This window comes from Salvelinus alpinus, chromosome 6, assembly GCF_045679555.1.
Source record: "Salvelinus alpinus chromosome 6, SLU_Salpinus.1, whole genome shotgun sequence".
NCBI lineage: Eukaryota > Metazoa > Chordata > Actinopteri > Salmoniformes > Salmonidae > Salvelinus > Salvelinus alpinus.
Genome location: NC_092091.1, coordinates 14,693,889 through 14,711,603, shown reverse-complemented (window position 1 = coordinate 14,711,603; position 17,715 = coordinate 14,693,889). Strand labels below are relative to the sequence as shown.

At 39.7% G+C, this 17,715-nt stretch overlaps 1 long non-coding RNA gene across 1 annotated transcript; it reads right to left on the bottom strand.

The window, feature by feature from the left end:
* Window positions 1-481: 481 nt before the first annotated feature.
* Window positions 482-6,580, bottom strand: LOC139577815 (uncharacterized). The gene is made up of 3 exons (XR_011675416.1): window positions 6,448-6,580; window positions 753-867; window positions 482-587 (listed from the first exon to the last, which is right to left on the bottom strand). It is a non-coding gene; the product is annotated as an uncharacterized lncRNA (long non-coding RNA).
* Window positions 6,581-17,715: the final 11,135 nt, after the last annotated feature.

Genomic DNA, 17,715 nt, shown 5'->3' with positions numbered 1-17,715 from the left:
TGAGCCCGCCTGCCTGATCACTCTTCCTGACCCTGAGCCTGCCTGCCGTCCTGGACCTTTGCCCCACTACTCTGGATTATCGACCCCTGCATGCCTTGACCAGTCGTTTGCCTGCTCCTGTTGCTGTAATGAACATTGTTACTTTGACGCAGTCTGCATCTGGGTCTTACCTTCAAACCTGATAATTATATTCTTCAAGATGAATTATCAAGTAATTGAAATGACCACTGAACAGATGCTAGAATGTATCTTTAAGAAACCTTTCAAAGGATTTGACAATTATGGCGCTATCATTCATGTTTAATAAAAACTCATGAGAGAAAATAACAAACCCATTTTATTGACAACAAACCACAAAATCATTACTCAACATTTATGTACAACAAGTAACTAAAACCTTCATTTTACAGAAACAAATAATCTTCAAAAAGTATTTGATTTTACCATAAAATATGTTCAGTTAGGATGCTGATACTACAGAGTAGAATTTTTGGTTTCATTGATAGTTTGATGGCTTGAACAATTTCTTATGGAGCACACAGAGGGAAATCTCCTTCCACATAATTCATCATTCCAGGCATGTTTATCTTAAGAGGAAACACAGAATAGAAATTACCTCTCAAATCAACTCAGATATACACACAAAAAGTTTAATAAAAGTGTGTGTGTGTGTCAGATTTATTTGTTATACTTACTATGAATAACGTTTAATTTGATGAATGGATCAGTGAATGATAGTGGGCTTACTGTACCTCCAAAGTTCATCTGAACACATGGCTCTCTGGCACCCTTATAGTTATTGGGCTCGTCTTTCGCCCAGTTCTGATGATCAAATTTAGATCCGTCACTCCAGAACCATAGCCTGTCCTGTGGGGAAGAAGTGAGGTCTCAGTATCAAAGAAATTGCTGAATGTGCAGACTGGCACTGATACCGTTGCTTGAAAAAAAACATATTCTTCCACATTTTCAAAAATCCCAATGAATTTCAATGGCCATAGACTTCAATGGTCAAAATGATGGTCATAACATGTCTACAACCGTTTAAAGATGGAATCCGCAGTAGGGACTGACCGCCCCACCACCATTGTTATTGTTTTTGTAGCAGAGCTGAGGAGCGTTGTGCAGCATGTTAAAAACATTGCAGTGTTGGTTGTTTGCAGTAACATCTTTGTTGTTGTAATATCGCAAACGAATGTGGCTGTTTCACCATTAATGATTCCAGCTTTAAGATAACGACTTCCAAAGAATAAGAAATGACTCTCCCTATCACATTCCAATTCAGACATTGTTTCTTCAACAAAGTACACTATGCCACTGTAGGCCTGCTGGCCTAATAACTGTATACCTGTAAGAAATATAAAGGTTTATATTGAGTTTTATCCCGTTGTTCTATTAATAAACAATGGAAAAGTTACCCTTCACTACCACGAACACGCTAAAAATAAATAATAAATATATAGAATTTGTGAAACTTTAAATTACAACATGGTTCGATAAAAAAATCCAACACAATCCCAATTTATATAGTTTCAAATGTCAAATGTGTAGCCTACAGTTCAAGAATATTTCCCTTTCCACTCTTGATAAAATCCTTAAAGGTCCAGTGCAGTAAAAAACTAGATTTCCCTGTGTTGTATATGTACAGTTGAAGTCGGAAGTTTACATACACCTTAGCCAAATACATTTAAACTCAGTTTTTCACAATTCCTCACATTTAATCCTAGTAAAAATTCCCTGTCTTAGGTCAGTTAGGATCACCACTTTATTTTAAGAATGTGAAATGTCAGAATAATAGTAGAGAGAATGATTTATTTCAGCTTTTATTTCTTTCATCACCTTCCCAGTGGGTCAGAAGTTTACATACACTCAATTAGTATTTGGTAACATTTCCTTTAAATAGTTTAACTTGGGTCAAACTTTTCAGGAAGCCTTCCACAAGCTTCCCACAATAAGTTGGGTGAATTTTGGCCCATTCCTCCTGACAGAGCTTTTGTATGACGGCTGCGTGGTCCCATGGTGTTTATACTTGCGTACTATTGTTTCTACAGATGAACGTGGTACCTTCAGGTGTTTGGAAATTGCTCCCAAGGATGAACCAGACTTGTGGAGGTTTACAATTCTTTTTTGTCTGATTTATTTTAATTTTCCCATGATGTCAAGCAGAGGCACTGAGTTTGAAGGTAGGCATTGAAATGCATCCACAGGTACACCTCCAATTAACGCAAATGATGTCAATTAGCCTATCAGAAGCTTCTAAAGCCATGACATAATTTTCTGGAATTTTCCAAGCTGTTTAAAGGCACAGTCAACTTAGTGTATGTAAACGTCTGACCCACTGGAATTGTGATACAGTGAATTATAAGTGAAATAATCTGTCTGTAAACAATTGTTGGAAAAATGATTTGTGTCATGCACAAAGTAGATGTCCTCACCGACTTGCCCAAACTATAGTTTGTTAACAAGAAATTTGTGGAGTGGTTGAAAAACGAGTTTTAATGACTCCAACCTAAGTGTATGTAAACTTCCGACTTCAACTATATATATACACTGCTCAAAAAATAAAGGGAACACTTAAACAACACAATGTAACTCCAAGTCAATCACACTTCTATGAAATCAAACTGTCCACTTAGGAAGCAACACTGATTGACAATAAATTTCACATGCTGTTGTGCAAATGGAATAGACAAAAGGTGGAAATTATAGGCAATTAGCAAGACACCCCCAAAAAAGGAGTGATTCTGCAGGTGGTGACCACAGACAACTTCTCAGTTCCTATGCTTCCTGGATGATGTTTTGGTCACCTTTGAATGCTGGCGGTGCTCTCACTCTAGTGGTAGCATGAGACGGAGTCTACAACCCACACAAGTGGCTCAGGTAGTGCAGTTCATCCAGGATGGCACATCAATGCGAGCTGTGGCAAAAAGGTTTGCTGTGTCTGTCAGCGTAGTGTCCAGAGCATGGAGGCGCTACCAGGAGACAGGCCAGTACATCAGGAGACGTGGAGGAGGCCGTAGGAGGGCAACAACCCAGCAGCAGGACCGCTACCTCCGCCTTTGTGCAAGGAGGTGCACTGCCAGAGCCCTGCAAAATGACCTCCAGCAGGCCACAAATGTGCATGTGTCTGCTCAAACGGTCAGAAACAGACTCCATGAGGGTGGTATGAGGGCCCGACGTCCACAGGTGGGGGTTGTGCTTACAGCCCAGCACCGTGCAGGACGTTTGGCATTTGCCAGAGAACACCAAGATTGGCAAATTCGCCACTGGCGCCCTGTGCTCTTCACAGATGAAAGCAGGTTCACACTGAGCACATGAGCACATGTGACAGACGTGACAGAGTCTGGAGACGCCGTGGAGAATGTTCTGCTGCCTGCAACATCCTCCAGCATGACCGGTTTGGCGGTGGGTCAGTCATGGTGTGGGGTGGCATTTCTTTGTGGGGCCGCACAGCCCTCCATGTGCTCGCCAGAGGTAGCCTGACTGCCATTAGGTACCGAGATGAGATCCTCAGACCCCTTGTGAGACCATATGCTGACATATGCACATTTGTGGCCTGCTGGAGGTCATTTTGCAGGGCTCTGGCAGTGCACCTCCTTGCACAAAGGCGGAGGTAGCGGTCCTGCTGCTGGGTTGTTTCCCTCCTACGGCCTCCTCCACGTCTCCTGATGTACTGGCCTGTCTCCTGGTAGCGCCTCCATGCTCTGGACACTACGCTGACAGACACAGCAAACCTTTTTGCCACAGCTCGCATTGATGTGCCATCCTGGATGAACTGCACTACCTGAGCCACTTGTGTGGGTTGTAGACTCCGTCTCATGCTACCACTAGAGTGAGAGCACCGCCAGCATTCAAAAGTGACCAAAACATCAGCCAGGAAGCATAGGAACTGAGAAGTTGTCTGTGGTCACCACCTGCAGAATCACTCCTTTTTTGGGGGTGTCTTGCTAATTGCCTATAATTTCCACCTTTTGTCTATTCCATTTGCACAACAGCATGTGAAATTTATTGTCAATCAGTGTTGCTTCCTAAGTGGACAGTTTGATTTCACAGAAGTGTGATTGACTTGGAGTTACATTGTGTTGTTTAAGTGTTCCCTTTATTTTTTTGAGCAGTGTATATATTTCCGCTCTATGAGGATTGGAATAATTCTGTGAAAAATATGATAATGCCCTTTTAGTGTAAGTTCTGTTTGAAAAGTCCGCTGTTTGAAGTAAGTTCTTTGTTGTAATATCGCAAACGTAAGTGGCCATTTCAATATTATGGATTCCAGCTTTAAGCTAGAAATGCCATACAAACTTCAAAATGGGCAGACCGGTCTGGAATAGCTTACTTTTTGATACCATTTATACTTTTTGAACTATAAACGTTTTAAATTCACATAAAAGCTCCAAAGGATTCAGTGGGAACTATTTGGATTATCTACTGCTCTTGAAATGTTAATGCTACAAACATTAAATCAACATTGACATGTACAGGCTGATGTACAGACGGACTCAAATTATATAGATTGCTGGTCAAAAGATTGTTGATACTTCTTGTACTTTTTGAACAATAACCATTTAAAATGTGCATAAAAGCTCCATAGACTTCAAAGGCGCATTCAGATTAGCCAGTGCTCTTGATCCATTTACGATACAAGCACCAACTCAACATGGAAATGTGCAGACTGACTCAACTTACATTGCTTCAAAACAGCTTTTTTCTTCCATTAAATTTTTTGAAAACTATATAGCTTGTTCTATCCCCATTAATTTAAATGGTGTAACGCAGACTTCAACAATATAAACTGAAATCACTGCCAGATAACTTTCAGAATGTTAAAACTTAAACATATTTAGATATTAAAACAATTAATGACTTATGATGCCATAGTACTCACTATAGCCTACTATGCTATCCCACTACAACCCACTGTGTGTCAGTGGCTACTGCAGTGGGCATCTATAAGATCTTCCAATCCTAGATCTGGGGCCATATCCACAAAGCGTCTCAGAGTAGAGTATTGGTTGTAAGTTATGAGAATAGAGACATTTTACTCCTACTCTTATGGATAAAAATAAAAGCTATACATGAAGCCTCATTAGTCATAAGAGTCACACCTAGTCGGCAGATATTTAGGACACCTCATGAGCAGTCCTAACCAGTTAGGAGTTGTTACCAGCAGGTGTCTTGATAATAGAAAAAGGCAGTGAGTCAGTGCTTCCTCCACCATAGACAGGACATTGCTTTGGAGTTGTTAGCATAATGTTATGATATTTCTATATGATCAACCCACAAATAATCTAGACCTACATGCAACAGTATCTCTTGCGCTTTAGACAATGATTTCACATGAGGCCTTATTCTCATGAAATGCCTAAATACTTCTAACCACTAGGCTAATAAATAATCAGATATTTTTCTTTTGATTATTTCATTAATCTACATCATGTTATTTCAAGCGGAATATCATGTTTGGTAAAAAAATATGCAATTCTTTGAAAAGTTGGGCAATTGACAGCATCTAGGGGCTATGTCAACTTCAATAGTGTTCAGTAAAAAAATATATATATTCAAAAATATATATATATATATTATACTGTGTGACTCAGTGCAGAATGCCTATCACATTATTCAAAATATCAGAATTGGTAAAAAAATCTAAATAATTATGCATGCCAAGATATTAGGCAAGAATTAAGAGTATGCAAAGAGATACTACAGAGGGCAGTACATCACTGGGGCCAAGCTTCCTGCCATCCAGAACCTCTATACCTGGCGGTGTCAGAGGAAGGCCCTAAAAATTGTCAGACTCCAGCCACTCTAGTCATAGACTGTTCTCTCTGCTACCGGCAAGCGGCTACCGCATGGCAAGTCTAGGTCCAGGAGGCTTCTGAACAGCTTCTACCCCCAAGCCATAAGACTCCTGAATGTCTAATCAAATGGCTACCCAGACTATTTGCATTGCCCCCTCGCCCCCTCTTTTACACTGCTGCTACTCTCTGTTGTTATCATCTATGCAAAGTCACTTTAATAACTGTACCTACATGTCCATATAACCGGTGCCCCCACACATTGACTCTGTACCGGTACCCCCTGTATATAGTCTCTCTATTGTATTTTGCTGCTGCTCTTTAATTACTTGTTACTTTTTCTTATTCTTATCCGTATTTTTAAAAATGTCATTGTCGGTTAGGGGCTCGTAAGTAAGCATTTCACTGTAAGGTCTACACCTTTTGTATTCGGCGCATGTGACTAATAAAATTTGATTTGATCGTGTCAGGCGTAAATTATATGGTCCCTGACTTCACAAGTGGCCCTTGACATATTGATGAGCATACCAAAAATCCTCTAAATCTGTGAGTATACTCTAGCTGAACTGTCCAGGGAGAGTAAACATTTCACTTTTACTGTAGTAATTTTCTATTAAGGTATTTTAACTTTTACTCAAATATGACAATTGGGTACCTTTTCCACATTTGCCTGAACAGCATCATATCCTCCAATCCAGGTCAGAGGGAAATCGCCAGTCTTGATCAACACCACCGCCTGTAGAAATTGGTACTCCTCAGAGCTGTGCACAGACGCCAGGTTTGCTTCAAGGTACTTCACAGTGTTCTGCACTGAGGGGACGTGTCCTCCTCACTTACAGTGCTTTCAGAAATTATTCACAGCCCTTGACTTTTTCCACATTTTGTAGAGATTAACATGGATTTAACTGTCAGATTTCTTTATGTAATGTCAAAGTGGAAGAAAAATTATGCATTTCTTTTAAGGTGAATGAAAAATTAAAAAGTTACATGTCTTGATTAGATAAGTATTCAACTCCCTGAGTCAATACATGTTAGAATCACCGTTGTCAATGATTACAGCTGTGAGTCTTTATGGATATGTCTCTTAGAGCTTTGCACACCTGGATTGTAGAACATTTACCATTATTCCTTTTAAAATTATTTAAGCTCTGTCAAGTTGGTTGTTGATGATTGCTAGACAGCCATTTTCAAGTCTTGACAAAGATTTTTAAGCTGATTTAAGTCAAAACTGTAACTAGGCCACTCGGGGACATTCAATGTCGTCTTGGTAAGCAACTCCAGTCTATATTTGGCCTTGAGTTTTAGGTTATTGTCCTGCTGTCTGTTGGAAAGCAGTCAGAAGCAGGTTTTCCTCTAGGATTTTGCCTTTGCTTTATTTTTATTCCCCCCCAAAAACTCCCTTATCCTTGCAAATGACGAGAATATTCAGAACATAATGCAGCCACCACCATGGTTGAAAATATGAAGAGTGGTAATCATTGATGTGTTGTGTTAGATCTGACCCAAACATAATTCGTTGTATTCAGGACAAAACCTTTATTTTTTTGCCATTTTTTTCCCAGTATAACTTTAATGCCTTATTGCAAACAGAATGCTTTTGGAATATTTGTATTCTGTACAGATTTCCTTCTTTTCATTTTTTCAATTAGGTTAGTATTGTGTAGTAACTACAATGTTGTTGATCCATCTTCAGATTTCTTCCATCACAGCAATTTAACTCTGTAAATGTTTTAAAATCATGGGGCAATCCTAGAGAGGTTTCGGAAGAACTTAGTATTGTGTTTTGAGCAGACTATTGGCGATTTATCTATTTGACAATCGTTCCGTACAATTGAAATAAAGTATTTCCTTGTTTACAACAGCAAATATACTGTGGTAATTTACCCAACACGTTGTATGAATGGTAAACTAATGTTGGTGTATGCTTCTCTTATTATTTTATTTGTTTCCAATCTATGTAATCCATTAAACTGTAAAAAAAAATAAAACTGTTTGGTTTGGTTTGGTAATTTCTTATCAAGATTGGGTGTAAAATATTCCTGGACGGTGCATATTTGAAATGTGTAGCTAAATCAAGTCAATCGTGATTGAGTTTTATGATCTATATTGTTTTTATCAAATGAAAATGTAGGCTAATGAAGTTACATGTATTTCAAATGGCATACGTTATATTATATTGCCATGTAAGGTGAACTGTTTGAATAAAATATAGGCACTATAGGACTTCTATATTCGTATATATTGTTATTCAACTTTTTTTTTTACATTCATCAGCCTTACAGCTTCTGATGCTCCTGATAGGTCAATATTTCATTGTGGGCAGGAGTAGAGGATCTAGAAGCAGCTGTCTGGTGTTATAATCACTTGACATGGTAGCAAGGAGAGATCAACTGCTCTGCTAGTTTATTCTTGTGGGTTTTTGGTTGCGAACAAGCTTGCTTTAACATGCAGGTGCATGTAATCCCCGTTAGTAGTGTCGTGTCTTTGCTATGCCGGATTAAGTGATATGACATGCTATTCTATAAAATAATTTCTCTGTAATTAATATTACCTGATTGAACTAATCATGTAAATGTAATTAAATAGAAAGTCGGGCCACCACAAAATAATGTTTATAGAGCTGTTATCTTCCGAATAAACTCTTAAAGACCTGGTAATCTTTTACATCAAAAGCGGTCCATTTTTAATCGTCACCTTATTCAGTCTCATCTGAAGTCGTAGATTTCTTGGTTATCTTCACGAACCCTGGCTAACAAGTTGAATCAGCAATACAAAATTTGGTTTAATTATTTATTTACTAAATACCTAAACAATCACACAGAATTACACATACACAGGATTGGTCATACATTGATTACTAATTATGTCATAAAAGAAAACGGCCCTAGCAGACGGAACAGATATGACGGCTGGTTACACAAAAAAATGGGTTTTGGGTTTTGAATGAAAGCGCTGGAAGACTGAGGAACAAAGGAATTTGGTCTCTGATCGGACCTTGTAAAGCTATGCTATCGTAAATACAGAATCTTATGCATTCTAAATAACCGCCCATTTGGAAAAGGAAAATGCAAGGAATATTTACTCTGAGCTGTGCTTCAAAAGGTTGGTCGTAGATGGAAGGCCGTGTTGCCCAATGGAGATCTTCCTGTCCTCTGAAGAATGTCTGGTGGACGGATGCGTTGAAGTACCATCGTGTGTTTGGTAGAAGAGATACTTTGTCCGTCCCTTCCTAGCCCACGTTTACAGCTGCTGCTGCTCACTCACCGGCTAGCAGGTATCACTTCTTTAGTGAATAAGAGTTCAAAGTTCATACCAAGTTGCCATACTTTACGCTCACGCTGAAGTTGGCTTAGTTCTGTAGTTTGATATATATATATATATATATATATATTTTTTTTACATTTCACCTTTATTTAACCAGGTAGGCAAGTTGAGAACAAGTTCTCATTTACAACTGCGACCTGGCCAAGATAAAGCAAAGCAGTTCGACACATATAACAACACAGAGTTACACATGGAGTAAAACAAACATACAGTCAATAATACATTACAAAAATAAGTCTATATACAATGTGAGCAAATGAGGTGAGATAAGGGAGGTAAAGGCAATAAATAGGCCATATTAGCCCTTTCAACGTATGGACCGTCGTCCTTACGTCCTCGGGAACACAAATGTTACATTTTCGTAAAGGGCTTATATAGTGGTGGAGAGAAGGGCGTGTTTCATAGTTTACAACCAATGTCTGTTCACATGGGCGGGGCCACTGAGTTGAGCCTTGTTCACTTATGAAAACCAATTCTCTTATTTAGAAGCTAAAATTACATTTAATCTTTTCACAAATAGTTTCATATTTTAACATTTAAATTGCACAACAATTCCATGTGAATCTGATAACTAGAATGTGTAGACTATCCAAGATACAGTTGATGTTATCCTATCATCAGTAATAATGTCTCAGATGACAACTGATCTGATATCATATTCTTTAAGTACCAATGCATATTTTCAACTCGTTGGATTACCGAAATATGGTTCTGGTCCTCACCCTTTTGATGTTTTCAGACTCTCTATGTTAACAAAAGGCTTCCCAAGAGACACTCTGTAGAGTAGAGAGAGAGAGAGGAACAGGAGAAAGGTATTTATTGGGGTCATAAACCTCACCAACATGCCAACGTCATGACAGTAGTGTTTTAAGAAATCCAGCGGTAATGTGTAACACAGCTCTACATTCCGCCTGTTGGTTGCAATGCACTCACACTGTATAGCCTTAAAACATGGTTAAATAATGTTGATATTATGGATGGTCAGTCCATGCATCCATAGCTCTGTCTATGAGTTTCAGAGTGGTTACATTTTTCCAGGCCCATCCCTCAGCTTTTTTCCTAAACAGAGGCAGGGTGACCGCGTTGCTATTGTTTCAAATCAAATCAAATTTTATTTGTCACATGCGGAGCATACAACGGATGCAGACTTTACTGTGAGATGCTTGCTTACAAGCCCTTCCCAGAGAGGCAGAGTTATATATTTTTATGAAAAACCAAAGTAACGAGGAAAACAATAGACAAGAATGGAGCTCTATACAGAGAGTACCAGAACAATGGGCACTGGTACCAGGTACATAAAGGTAAGGTAAAGTTACTAGGCATTGATACAGGTTTTGGTTTTTCTGTTGATATTTTGAAGGTGTTACGCCTGCGCTGGCTTGTCCATCTCCTGAGTCGGAAGGTGTTTCACCTGTGTTATTTAGAGTTTGTCTTGTGGGAACGTAACAGCATCAGGATAACAATAATAATTAAATAAAGAACACAGTAGTAGCAGCATATGATCAATGTAAAAGTGTGTGTGTTTTTGTGATTTGTCGGTGTATGTTTTGTGATTTGTCGGTGTGTGTGTGTGTGTGTCTGTGAGTGTCAGTGTAGTGTGAGTGTGTGTATATATAGTATTGTGAGTGTACATATAGTCAGTGCAAGATAGGTTCAGTGCAGATAGTCCGGGTAACCATTTAATTAACCATTTACCTATCTTATGGTTTGTACTAGTAGCTGTCTTGGAGCCTGTTGAAACGTGAGCCGATGATCCGGTACGGATTTTCGGAAGTTAGCAGAGTGAACAGCCTGGCGTGGGTGGCTGGAATCTTTGGCAATTTTTCAGGCTGTAGAATTGCATACCTTTTTCAGGATCTGAGGGCCCATGCAAAATCTTTTCAGCCTCCTGAGGGGGAAGAGGCACTTACGTGCCCTTTTCACAACTGTGCAGGTGTGTGTATACCATGTTAGGTTCTTAGTGATGTGGATGCCATGGCACTTGAAGCTCTCGACCCATTCAACTACAGCCCATGGATGAGGGCGAGCTCTCCCTTTCTTCTGTAGTCCACGATCAGCTCCTTGGTGTTACTGAAGTTGAGGGAGAGGTTGTTGTCCTGCAAGCACACTGCCAAGTTTCTGACCTCCCTATAGGCTGTCTCATCGCCATCGGTGATCAGGCATACCCCCGTTGTGTCGTCATTAAACTTGATGGTGTTGGAGACTTGCGTGGCCACGCTGTCGTGGGTGAACAGTGAGTATAGGAGGGGGCTGAGCATGGACAGTGGCGGTCAGTTTAAAACATGTTGGGATTACACACTGGGACAGGGGGATATTGAAAATGTCCGTGAAGACACTTGCCAGCTGGTATGTGCATGCCTTGAGAACAAATACTGGTATTCAGTCTGGCCCGGCGTCCTTGCGATTGTTAGCCTGTTTTAAAGTTTTTCTCATAGAGAGTGAGACACAGTCATTCGGGAACAAAAGGGGCTTTCACGCAAGACTCAGTTTTCTATTCCTCGAACTGAGCATAAAAGCATTTACCTAATTTGGGAGTTCTGCATCCCTGGGCATCTCACTGCTGGTTGTCCATTTGTAATCCATTATCATCTGCAAGCCCTGTCACATACGACGAGCGTCAGAGCCAGTGTAATAGGATTCCACCTTCCTCTTTAATTGTCCTTTTGCATGTTTGATGCCTCCTCGGAGATCATAGCGGGCTTTCTTGTACGTGTCCATGTCCGTGTCCTGTTCCTTGTAAGGGGTAGCTTTAGCCCAGTGCAGATATTGCCTGCAATCCATGGTTTTTGGTTAGGATACATTCGTATAGTCACTGTGGGAATGACGTCATCTATGCAATTATTGATGAAGCCCCTGACTGATGTGGTAAACTCCTCAATGCTATCTAAAAAATCCCAGAACATATCCCTGTCTGTACCAGCAAAACAGTCTTGTAGCCTCACGTCTGCTTCATCGGACCACTTTCGTATTGAGCACATCACTGGTACTTCCTGTTTGAGCTTTCGTTTCTAAACAGAAAGCAGGCCTCCACCCAGTAGCCTGCCCTGAACTTAGTCACTGTCACTAGCTGGCTACCACCTGGTTACTCAACCCTGCACCTTAGAGGCTGCTGCCCTATGTACATTGACATGGAACACTGGTCACGGTAATAATGTTTACATACTGTTTGACTCATTTCATATGAACAGTATATACTGTATTCTCCTGTATTCTTGTCAATGCCACCTCCGAAAATGTATATATTTCTTAATTCCATTCTTTTACTTTTAGATTTGTGTATATTGTTGTGAATTGTTAGATATTACTGCACTGTTGGAGTTAGGAACACAAGCATTTCGCTACACCCGCAATAACATCTACTAAATATGTGTGACCAATAACATTTGATTTGATTTGAGAGTTGTGGTCAGATTTGCTGAAGGGAGGCAGAGGGAAGGCCTTATACTGTATGTGTTTCTGTGGGTTGAATATAAGTGTTCAATAAAATATTGTAGCTTTAAGCCAACAACATATCTTGTATACACTAAGTACAGTTTTACACAGGAAACCTTCAAGACATAGTTTGTATCCCAATGGCAGTATATTCCCTATGCCCTATATAGTTCACTACTTTTACCAGAGCCCTATTGCTAGATTATTACAAGGTTTATGATGTTTTTTCACTTATTTTGCACTCCTGCCATCAAAGACTTTCACAACGTCTAAACGCTACACTAGAAGAGGTCAGAGGTCAGGCCACTATAGTATCCCGATTGTAGAAGATGGATATGATAGAAGACTGGTCAGGTTATCAAGGGGTAGACTTTAGACCCTATGGTTGTGTCCCACATGGCACCCTATTCCAACCACTTCTTTTGAACAGGGCTCATAGGGCTCTGGTGAGAGGTTCCATTTGGGACATAGAATTCCATCTATTCCATCGTCCTGTTCTTCCTGCAATTCAGAAACTCACCTAGACGGCCGGGTGTGGTGAGAGAGGCCTCACACTCACAAAGAAAGGCATGCTAGCAATTCCCCCTCTCATCCCCTCTCTCCTCCTCTCACCCCCTCTTCTCCTCAAAAAGGAATGCTGCTGGTCCAACTGCATATCTACCCCCTAACACTTCAGCCTTAAGACACTGACCCATCACCTGTCCTCCTCCCTTCCCCTCTCATCTCCTCTCCTCATCTCCCCCTTCTCTCTACTCCCCTGGTCCTGCAGCATATCTCCCTTCAGCACCTCAGCCTTAAGACATTGACCCTTCACCCCATCTGTACAATTACAGAATTCATAGAATTAGAATGACAGCCATTCCTGTTCTATTGCAGCCGTGCTGGCTGGACCGGACCGATAGCCTTACAGAAGTTGTTGTTACAGGGTGTAATGTTATGAATGTCTCATTCATTGATTTTTATCAGAAGCCTGGATAATAAAAAATAATATATATTTTTAAATAGCCACTACAAACAAATAATAAAGTTAAGTCACAATTTTCATAGAGCAAATGCAAAATGTCCCATAACCCTAATTTCAGTAGAACCTTTTCTTCAACAATAAGTATTATAAAGAGGTGAATATGTATGTATTGCTCAGTTTAATACATTTTTGTTAAAACTAAAGTTTAATACACTTTTTAAAGAAGATTTCAAATTAAATCCCACTGCGAGATTATAATGAGGTTTATGTTATTTTTTGCTCTTTGCACAAAGCTTTTCACTACGATTATGTAAACAGCTAGCAGAAACGTATATATATATATATATATATATATATATATATACATTTTGTACGTGAAAACTATTTCTTAGATGCAAACTCAATTCACTTGTGCAAAAAAGGGAGGCTTGCGCTGCTGGCATATGCACCGATCAAATACAGTGCTGTGAAAAAGTATTTGCCCCCTTCCTGATTTCTTATTTTTTTGCACATTTGTCACACTTAAATGTTTCAGATCATCCAATACATTTTAATATTACACAAAGATAACCCAAGTAAACACAAAATGCCGTTTTTAAGTAATGATTTTATTTATTAAGGGAAAAAAGCTATCCGAACCTTCATGGCCCTATGTGACAAAGTAATTGCCCCCCCCCTTGTTAAATCATGAATTTAATGTGGTTAATCACATTTTTTTGAAAGCTGAGTTCAATTTCACCAGCCACACCCAGGCCTTATTACTGCCAGACCTGTTGAATCAAGACATCACTTAAATAGGACCTGTCTGACAAAGTGAAGTAGGCCAAAAGATCTCAGAAAGCAAGACATCATGCCGCGATCCAGAGAAATTCAGGAACAGATGAGAAACAAAGTAATTGACATCTATCAGTCTGGAAAGGGTTACAAAGCCATTTATAAAGCTTTGGGACTCCAGCGATCCATGGTGAGAGCCATTATCCACAAATGGAGAAAATCTGGAACAGTGGTGAACCTTCCCAGGAGTGGCCGACCTACCAAAATTACCCCAAGAGCGCAGCGACGACTCATCCAAGAGGTCACAAAAGAACCCACAACAACATCTAAAGAACTGCAGGCCTCACTTGCCTCAGTTAATGTCAGTGTTCATGACTCAACCATAAGAAAGAGACTGGGCAAAACTGGCATCCATGGCAGAGTTCCAAGGCGAAAACCACTGCTGACCAAAAATAACATAAAGGCTCGTCTCACTTTTGGCAAAAAACATCTTGATGATCCCCAAGACTTTTGGGAAAATATTATGTGGACTGACGAGACAAAAGTTGAACTTTTTGGAAGGTGTGTGTCCCGTTACATCTGGCGTAAAAGTAACACAGCATTTCAGAAAAAGAACATCATACCAACAGTCAAATATGTTAGTGGTAGTGTGATGGGCTGCTTTGTTGCTTCAGGACCTGGACGACTTGCTGTGATTGGTTGAACCATGAATTCTGCACTTTACCAAAAAATCCTGAAGGAGAATGTCCGGCCATCAGGACAATGATCCAAAACACACCAGCAAGTCCACCACTGAATGGCTTAAAAAAAACAAAATAAAGGTTTTGGAGTGGCCTAGTCAAAGTCCGGACTCGAATCCAATTGAGATGCTGTGGCGTGACCTAAAAAAGGCGGTTCATGCTCAGAAAACCCTCCAATGTGGCTGAATTAAAACAATTCGGATAGCTTTTTTCCCTTAATAAATAAAATCATCACTTAACTGCATTTTGTGTTTACTTGGGTTATCTTTGTGTAATATTTAAATTTGTTTGATCTGAAACATTTAAGTGTGACAAATGTGCAAAAAAATAACAAATCAGGAAGGGGCAAATACTGTTTCACAACACTATATACTGCTTGGACTCCGATTAAGGTGTTTACATGTACTATCAATTTGAAAGATTCAACAAAAATCCAGGTGTTTTAATCAACTTACGCTTACTTCGATCATGACCTCATGATCATTAGGATGCCGATTTAAGATAAGCAGAGTAAGGCGTTTACATGACTAATGCCATACTTGGCATACTGCCATAATCAGTTTAATATCGAATTGTTAGTGTGCATGTAAACATACTCACTTAGAGAAATGTAGATTATTCTATTTAATAAAAAAAGAAGGTAACAAACAGAAACAGAAGCCACTGTACAATATACTATGTGCAATGACATGGATAGCATCACAAATCCCTATGGGCCCTGGTCAAAAGTAGCGCTATATATATACTTATATATATGTATACAGTACCAGTCAAACGTTTGGACACACCTACTCATTCCATGGTATTACTTTATTTTTACTATTTTCTACATTGTAGAATAACATTGAAGAGATCGAAACTATGAAATAACATATGGAATTATGTAGTAACCAAAAAAGTGTTAAACAAATCTAAATATATTTTATATTTGAGATTCTTCAAAGTAGCCATGCTTTGCCTTGATGACAGCTTTCCACATTCTTGGCATTCTCTCAACCAGCTTGATGAGGTAGTCACCTGGAATACATTTCAATTAACATGTGTTCCTTGTTATTTCATGGAATTTATTTCCTTCTTAATACATTTGAGAAAAACAGTTGTGTTGTGACATGGTAGGGTTGGTACAGTATATAGCCCTATTTGGTAAAAGACCAAGTCCCTATTATGGCAAGAACAGCTCCAATAAGCAAAGAGAAACGACAGTCCATCATTACTTTAAGACATGAAGGTCAGTCAATGCTGTCGCAAAAACCTTCAAGCTCTATGATGAAAATGGCTCTCATGAGGATCGCTACAGGAAAGGAAGACCCAGAGTTACCTCTGCTGCAGAGGATAAGTTCATTAGATTTACCAGCTTCAGAAATCGGCAATTAACTGCACGTCACACTGCAGCCCAAATAAATGCTTCACAGAGTTCATGTAACAGACATATCTCAACATCAACTGTTCAGAGGAGACTGTGAATCAGGCCTTCATGGTCGAATTGCTGCAAAGAAACCACTACTAAAGGACACCAATAAGAAGAAGAGGCTTGCTTGGACAAAGAAACACGAGCAATGGACATTAGACCGTTGGAAATCTGTCCTTTGGTCTGATGAGTTCAAATTTGAGATTTTTGGTTCCAATCACCGTGTTTTTATGAGACGAAGGGTAAGTGAATGGATGATCTTCGAATGTGTGATTCCCACTGTGAAGCATGGAGGAGGAAGTGTGATCGTGTGGGGGTGCTTTGCTTGTGACACTGTCAGTGATTTATTTAGAATTCAAGGCACACTTAACCAGCATGGCTACCACAGCATTCTGCAGCGGTTCACCATCCTATCTGGTGTGCACTTAGTGGGACTATCATTTGTTTTTAAACAGGACATAATACCCCAAATACCCCTCCAGGCTGTGTAAGGGCTATTTGACCAAGAAGGAGAGTGATGGAGTGCCGCATCAGATGACCTGGCCTCCACAATCACCTGACCTCAACCCAATTGAGATGGTTTGGGATGAGTTGGAATGCAGAGTTAAGGAAAAGCAGCCAACAAGTGCTCAGCATATGTGGGAACTCCTTCAAGACGGTTGGAAAAACATTCCAGATGAAGCTGGTTGAGAGAATGCCAAGAGTGTGCAACACTTTCATCAAGGCAAAAGAGTGGCTACTTTGAGGAATCTCAAATATAACATTTATTTAGATTTGTTTAGCACTTTTTTGGTTACTACATGATTCCATATGTGTTATTTCATAGTTTTAATGTCTTCACTATTATTCTACAATGTAGAAAATAGTACAAATATAGAAAAACCCTGGAATGAGTAGGTGTGTCCAAACTTTTGACTGGTAGTGTATACAAGAATGATAGGGTGGTATTTCAGATACAGCCTTGGTAAGCCCCTGAGGGGTGGAGTGGCCCATCTCTGATGCAGTGACTTTGGGGTGAATACAGTTCATAACTAGCTAACAGACAGACAGCAGGGTTGGCAGCACATTCAAATTTAAGACAGATAATTCAAATTATTACCAAAAATTCCAGAGCTAGCTAGCTAGTTATACTGCAAAAAAAAGTCAACCTAAAGAAATCACAATGATGACAAAGGTTTTTCTACTAATGATTTGCCTTTTGAATGTCATTGTGTTTCCAAGCCTACGTCCTCATCAGTGCCAATTAGGTAGAATTAAGTAGAATCTTCAGTCGGGCACCTG